Here is an 8,231-nt window from a genome sequence, read left to right as displayed (position 1 = left end):
GTTACAATACTCGACGAGCTATACTGTTTAAGGACTGTTTAGACCGTTGTGGGTTGATCGATATGGGCTTCTCTGGGCCTCGATTCACTTGGAATAATTGCCGACAGTCAAGTTGTTTCATTAGCGAAAGATTGGACAGAAGTCTTTGTAATGAGAGTTGGGCCCAACTTTTTCCAAATAATAAAATCCTCCACTCGGATCACTGTCCTATCCTTTTGCACACCCACGCCAACCCCCCTCCCCGGGCGGCTCGACCCTTTCGGTTTGAAACCATTTGGCTATCTGATCCCTCCCTTAGTGTTATGGTGTCTGAGAGTTGGACTGACTCTAGCCCTTTCTTTCAAGGGACCAAGATGTTTGTCGACAAAGTTTCAATTTGGAACCGAAATACTTTTGGTAACATTTTCTTCCAAAAAAGAAAGCTTGCTAACATAATTTTAGGCATCCAAAAATCACTGGATTCGGGTCCTTCCCAATTTTTACTCCGCCTTGAAGAGTCCCTTATTTCTGATTATAACCGCATTCTTTGTCTTGAGGAGGAATTTTGGGCACTCAAAAGTAGAGTTAACTTCACTCTTGATGGGGATAGGAATACCAAATATTTTCACCAAACCACCATTTCTCACCGCAAAGATAATAAAATTTTTGCTTTGAAAAATTCTAATGATGTTTGGGTTTATGAGGTTGACGGTATTAAGGCTAATATCCTTACCCATTTCAAGGATTTGTTTACCTGTTCCTTCCTCCAGTCTCGCCGTGTTGAGTTGCCCTTCCGGTTGCTAGCTTCTGTTGACTCGGTTCATCACCCTGCTCTAGTGGCTACACCTTCTTTGGCTGAAATTAAGAGGGTGCTATGGTCCTTCAAACCTTGGAAGGCTCCCGGACCTGACGGTCTCCACCCCATTTTTTTCCATAAGTTTTGGGCTACGCTTACCCTGTCGGTTGTCAAAGTTGTTTCGGATGCGTTTGAATCTGGTCATATTGATCCTGAAATAAATAAGACCTTGATTTGTCTTATCCCTAAGGTCCCCAATCCGGAAGTGATTACTCAATTTCGCCCTATTGGTCTTTGTAACACCATTTATAAGCTCATCACTAAGATTCTCGTTGCTCGTCTTAGACCCCTCATTGAAGATCTCATCAGCCTGCTTCAAGTTAGTTTTATTCCGGGCAGAAGAGGAGTGGATAATGTCGTCATTGTGCAGGAGGTTGTGCACAGTTTTAAGGGAAAAAAAAAGGTAGGATCGGTAACATGTTAGTAAAACTCGATTTAGACAAAGCTTATGATAGGCTCGAATGGAGCTTTATTCTTAATGTGCTTAGATCATTTAATTTCCCGCCTTTTTGGGTTAATCTCATCATGTCTTGCGTAACTTCCAGTTCGTTAGCTATTCTGTTCAATGGGGAAAAAATTGAGGAGTTCACTCCTTCTAGGGGTATCAGACAGGGAGATCCTATCTCTCCCTACATCTTTATTCTTTGCTTAGAGTTTCTTTCCTCTAGGATCTCTGAAGCCTGTGGGAATCATACCTGGACCCCTATTCGTGTTTCGAGAAATGGTCCCCATCTGTCTCACCTATTTTTTGCCGATGACCTCATTCTTTTTGGCGAGGCCTCCGAGGCCAATTTTCATTCCATCTCTCTCTTGCTACAGGAGTTTTGCTCATTATCTGGGCAAAAGATCAGTTTTGGTAAATCTAAAGTTCTTTTCTCCTCGAATGTTCAAGATGACAAGCAACACTTTCTTGCCTCTATCTTAGGGATCCCTGTCACTAGGAATTTAGGCAAGTACTTAGGCTGTCCCATCCACCATTCCCGACCCAGTAGGGAGTCTTTCCAATTTCTTATCGATAAGATCCAAGGAAAACTTGCTGGGTGGAAGAGCAAGATGTTATCCTTTGCTGGCCGGGCTACTCTGATTAAAGCTGTTAATGAGGCCATTCCTGCTCATATTATGTAGTGTAATTACATCCCCAAGTCGGTGACTAATACCATTGATAAACTCAATAGAGACCTTTTGTGGGGTTCTTCCTCGGAAATTAGGAAAATTCATGGAGTAGCTTGGGACACGGTTACCAAACCCAAAAACCTTGGTGGGTTAGGCATTAGGCAAACCTGTTTAGTCAATGCAGTCTCTATGGCTAAGTTGAGTTGGCGTTTGTCGAGGGAGGACAATTCTCTTTGGGCAAAAACTCTGAAATCTAAGTATGGGGGTACTATGCGAGTTTGCAGTAAGACTTCTCCAACTTGGAGGAATATGCTTAAGGGTTCTAACATTCTTGAAAAAGGATCGAAAATGCTCATTAAAGATGGTAGATCAACCCAGTTTTGAATAGATGAGTGGGCTAAGTGCGGGCCTTTACGTGGCTGTATTGAAGGTCCGTTGGCCCCTAGTGATTCCTCACTGCGGGTGTGTGATTGTTGAGTGGCTAACGACTGGGACTTTTCCCGTCTATCCTTCGTTCTTCCCTCTGAAATTCTGGATTGTATTAGAAGCACCTCTCTATCCTGGTTCAACATGGTAAGGATATCCGGGTATGGAAGCATTCAACTGATGGTAAGTTCCGTAGTAACTCTGCTTACCTCCTGACTAAGGAATTTCATAACTCTCCTCCCATTACCAAATGGAGTTGGGTATGGGTTATTCGGGCTACCCCTCGTATCCTACATTTTGTTTGGCGTGTTCTCCATCTTAAGCTTAACACTAAGACTCAACTGTTCCATAGACAGATTGTTGCAGACAACCTCTGTCCGGTCTGTAAATGCCTCCCCGAAACCATTGATCACGTGTTTAGAGACTGTCCATCTGCCTCTCATTGTTGGTCTTGTATCGGCATTCCCTCGGAAGTCATCTCCTCCTTTTCCCTTGACCTTCATTCTTGGTTCAAGCTAAATTGTCAATCTCGTGTTGTCCACTCTTCTACTATCAGTTGGGCCATCCTTTTTCCTTTTGTCTGTTGGGCCATTTGGTTACACCGTAATTCTTTTTGCTTCCACGCCAGTCCCACTCCTTTTAAGGCTCCAGTAGTGGTTGCCAAAGCTTTAGAGTGGCAACACATTACCGATTTTGGCGGTCTCATCAGAACCTCTTGCAATCTCTCTTTTGGTTGGAAACCCCCTCTCTATGGGACCTACAAGCTCAACACTGATGGTGCAGCTAAGTGTCCTCCTAGTTCAGCCACTGGTGCTAGAGTTACTCACCCTACGGGTTTAGCTGCTGGAGGAGGTGTTATTCGAGACTGGATGGGTTGTTAGGTTGCAGGTTTTGTTCGTAACATAGGTGTAGCCTCAGCTATGGAGGCAGAATGTTGGGCCCTGAGAGACGGTTTGAAGCTGGCCATGGACTTAGGCTTATCTGGAATTAGTGTTGAAACGGATGCTAAAGCTATAATCAACCTTGTTTTGCAAGAACCTCCTTCAGATCATCACTTCGGTAATCTCATTCTTGATTGCAGGTACCTCATGAGGGAGCTTCGGATCGTGATGGTTGATCATATCTATCGAGAAGCCAACAAGTGTGCGGATATCCTAACAAATCAAGGCAGTCTTGCCATTCCCGGATTTCATGTTTTTTATTCTGCTCCTCCTTTTGTTTTGAAGCAACTGTATGACGATGCTAGAGGGGTGTCATACCCCCAGACACTTGTTATCTGTTTAATTTATATTAGTTCTCAGTTTTACCAAAAAAAAAAAAAAATAAATGACATACATCCACTATTAATAACAAATGCGGTGCGTTGGTCTAGCGAAAATGTGGCCAACTTACGTGTGTGATGCGCTGTCGTTTATATACTACAATATTCTATTTAAAATCAGGTAATAATTATTATTTCGAAGTATAGCAGTTAAGATTAGATGTTGATTTTCAAGAAATGATCGAGTTGTGTTGACTTAAAAATAATAATTAAAATAATTTAAAGAAGATTGGTTTTAAAAATAATAAAACTAAAATTAATAAAATATAAAATAAATAAAATAAAATAAGAAATACGTTAAGGTTTTGAATTCACCACTAACGTTATATAATCAGGGAGTTATTGATATCTAATTTTTTAAAAATTATTGATTTGAATACTGTGACATAAGTTGATTAGAAATACATCGTCAAGAGAATTTGTATATTAAAACTAGAAAGTCACAAATCATTTTCGCTTAGTACAACCTGTCACCACTAAATTAAGATGATGCACAACCTGTCTTATTAGGTGTGACTAGTCTAACAATTCTAATATACAGTAGTGAAAATCATTGTATAATTAATATGCACTCAACGCCTTGAATACATAATTTGAATAAAAACTTTAATGCACAAATAATCTTAGCTATACAACTATATCTAAATCAAATCAAAATTAAAAATATCAAATATAATAAAACTTCAATTACTTAGTAAGAGTTTCATCTCTGTTTTAAGAGAAGATTATTTCCTAACACATTCTAATATTTACAGTTACTCCCGCCCTTTCTTTCTTGACTTCCTCGGCCGAAATCTCTGCTTGCTTCTTGCTGGAGCTCCCCGAACTCTACTCTCCTATTTCACTCTCTTCACTTCTTTTATAGACGGAATGAGAGACCTGCAGAAAGAAAATAAATAAATAAAATAATATTATCACATATACCAGTGAGCTGGTGAAGTTGATGATGCTGCCGACGGCACCTAGCAACAATAATTAAATAAAAAAAAGAAAAGAAAAGTAGAGCAATAACAATTAAAATAAAAAAAAAAAAGAAAAGATAGTGGACGGGATGGGAGAATGATGGTGTCTCCATCGAAATGTTTTATTATTATTATTTTATTATCTTATTTTATATTAATAATATAATATATTATTTATAATAGAATCAATTTCACATTACCTTTTTAATTTGAGTCGAGTGCGGATTACCTCATAATATTTAAAAATCACCAAATAATTTTCACGTGATTTGTAGACCAAAACACACCGTCCACTTTTTCATTCAAATTAACAGGCCGTTAAATTTATACGCCCATAAAGAGATTAGGTTTTATTTTAAAATCAAAATATCCCTTCCACATCTTCAAATTTATAAAAGTATACCATTCTTCTTCCTCATTCTCTCTCTATTATTTCTCTTTCTATTCCGTCACTCCAACCCACTGTACCGCACTTCCCTAACCTTGTCTGCCACTACCACTCTCCCCGCACACCTCCCATCCTACCGCCTCTCTCCTCCCTCACCACTACGTCCCATCTCCTCTCACTGATTCGCAGATTTGCAACACACAATTTTGCTACACAGAGCATAGCCCCTAGATTTGCATAAACGCCACAAGTTCGCAAAACACATGCCATTGGTCCAAAGCAAATGCAACAATTCATTTTATTATTCAGATTCCTTCTCCATTAATACCATTGACCATTTTGTTATAGTATGTGTATGTCTATATATATATATATATATATTTAAGTGTATATATATATATTTGTATCTCTTTGCACATTTATATATATAGATGTATATATTTTTTAATTGTTAATAAGATTAAATTATATACACTCACATATATAAATTCAAACCCATTTTTCTTGATTATGTGTATACATATATGTATACATACATAAAACATATCTCTCTCCATTTCTTCAATCTCTCCTATAAGTAGCCTTTTACCACAACCGAACGAGCCCAAATTCAAACACATGGTGTGCATGTCGGTGAATGCTTTAATGTATTTGTTCAAACACATGGTGTGCACCCCGAAAAACACACTGTGCGACAACGAAAAAACTTGAACCCACTTCCTGAACTTGATCAATTGTCTTCTCCACCTAAAATTCAAGCACAAACAAGCAATTCAAACAAATGAGTATCAATTAAAACTGAAAAAAATAAAAATAAAATCAGCTTTAAGAGACAGAGTTGTGTAAGTTTATGGGCCTTACTTGGTTGAGAGAAGAGACAATTTGATCTTTGGAGAGGCTGAGATTTTTGGATTCGTGTGGGGTTGAAAAATGGGCAAACAATGAGAGAGTGGTGGTGTCAGGACCCAAACTCGTCCCTATAGGTTTAGCGTCATGACCGGCCAGTAATCATAGATTACCTACGGCCTCCATACAAATTAACCTCTTAATATAAAGTACGGGGCTTAGTGGAAGTTAAATATGACATAGAAATTATCCATTGAGCTGTGCGTATATGAAGAGAAGTAGTATAATAGACAAAAATTCATTCAGAAAGTACACCCATCACAACTGGTCAAAAACATGTCTTATACATATAAAACCCTAACTATATACAAATACAAAGCCTCTGAGACACACAAAAGGGGGTTCAACTAGCATGGCTCCTCCTGAGCCTGATCACTTCTCTTGGAAGCTCCTCAAAAGGCTGACCCGAGTAGACTCGAGGCTTTCTAACTTTGATGTTGAGCTTGCCCACTTACATATATATATATATAAATAGTGAGCTAGAGCCCAGTGAGTAATAACAGAATAAAGAGGTTATATGAATGAAGTTCGATAACATGATAATCAAATTCTCATTTCAAATGTCTATATTCAATAAATTTCATGATCGATGTCATTCAATATCAAAATAAATGGCACACCCATGAACAATAATATTCCAATCACAGTGAAGCGAAAGCCAATGGACCACGAAGGGTTAAACCAATAGACCACGAAATGTCAAACCAATGGACCACGAAGGGTCTAACACTAGAGATCTATGTGTTTCAAATAATCCAATAGCCATGGTATTGCTAACCCCCAGGCAAGGGCCTACAACCAATAGCCGTGGTATTGTTACCCCCAGGCAAGGGCCTATGTTCAATGGATGCCACAAATACATTTCAAAAATGAACTTCATTCATCATTACAAAATAACTTTTCAATAAACCATTCATTCAGTCACATGTTGATTTCAAGAATAATAACAATTTCAAAAATAATGTTACTTGAACATATCTTTATGAAGTTACTACACATAGTGGTTTGAGTTGTCACTAAGCCTCGGACGTTCACCTAAACAAAACATATAACAGAAGCACAGTTGAAGCACCAATTCATTTTAATTCAATTCTTCTCATGTGTTTCTAACTCATTCTATGATTATATGAGTCCAAATGGTGCCTAAGAACACTTGGAGTGGCATGAGGATGCAAATATGTGCTTAAAAGAGTTTCTCAAAATTTGCTGAAAACAAGGTCTCTGTTCGAGCGCAACTTCTTTCGCTCGAGCGGGGGCTCAAAAACAAAGGTGGTCGCTCGAGCAGTCTGCAAACTTGGCCAAAGTACTGGTTGCATGAAATTCCTGCTCGACGGTCGCTCGAGCGGAAGACTGAGTAAAAAGGGTCCTCGCTCGAGCGCCACTTTGGTCGCTCAAGTGATCTGTAAAATTTTGCAAAACTTCTGAGAGCTCGATTTTCATGCTCGAGCGGACAAGCCGAATTCTGGAATTTCCAGAACTGTGTTTGAAATTCAAACATGATATTCAAAGCCTTAAAACTTGTATTTTTGGTACAAAAACATGGAGCATCATTATGTAACATGAAAATACTTCCAATTTGAAACCATTTATTCGAAATCATGCTCCAACTGTCCAAATTTGAGCTTACACTAGCAAGTTAAAACCATGCACGTTATGGATTAAGTCCTCTTCATGTTAAAACACCACTAAGTGATATAAAATGCATGAATCCATGGATGATCTTTAAGTTCATGTCTCCTAAGCTTCATGCATGTATGAATTTCAAGAAATCTTAACTCAAAAATGAAAGATTAAGCATGCATGTGCATAATTCAACTCAAATTCATCATATTCATGGTAATTCATGCTCAATCTACTCAAATTCAAACAAATGATCCTATAACTCCATGCACTTAGTTTCTACATGACACAATTCCAAGAATTTAAGATGAATTTCATACCTAATGTGTGAATTCAAGTGTATTATAGCTCCAATCTTTAAATCTTCCACAAATTCTCTACAATATACCTTGTTCTCTCTTTAAATGTGTTGAGCCTGGCTTCTTTCCTCAAATTCTCAGCACAAAAGATGTAAATATGAGCCTATAAGCTTAATTAGAGCTATTTATATGGTGTGATTAGCTTAGCCTAATCAAGTATGATTAAGGTTAAGTAATTTAGGCTCAATTCTAATTAATTCAATCAGTTTATTCTAATTATTTTGATCCAAATCAATTTTCAATTAAAGTTGCCATAAAATTCTAAATATTCTAATTAGCCTATTGGGCTAGTCAATTTCAG

General features: G+C 38.1%; 1 long non-coding RNA gene across 1 annotated transcript; it reads right to left on the bottom strand.

Moving 5' to 3' along the window:
• Positions 1 to 4,231: 4,231 nt before the first annotated feature.
• LOC145792378 (uncharacterized) lies at positions 4,232 to 6,310 on the bottom strand. Its single transcript, XR_014331773.1, has 3 exons — positions 5,907 to 6,310; positions 5,582 to 5,792; positions 4,232 to 4,574 (listed from the first exon to the last, which is right to left on the bottom strand). It is a non-coding gene; the product is annotated as an uncharacterized LOC145792378 (long non-coding RNA).
• Between the last annotated feature and the right edge of the window lie 1,921 nt (positions 6,311 to 8,231).

Source organism: Camellia sinensis, chromosome 6 (assembly GCF_055761805.1).
Source record: "Camellia sinensis isolate YWXY chromosome 6, ASM5576180v1, whole genome shotgun sequence".
Classification (NCBI taxonomy): Eukaryota; Viridiplantae; Streptophyta; class Magnoliopsida; order Ericales; family Theaceae; genus Camellia; species Camellia sinensis.
The sequence above is the reverse complement of the archived record's forward strand: the minus strand, read 5'-3'. Positions and strand labels throughout refer to the sequence as shown.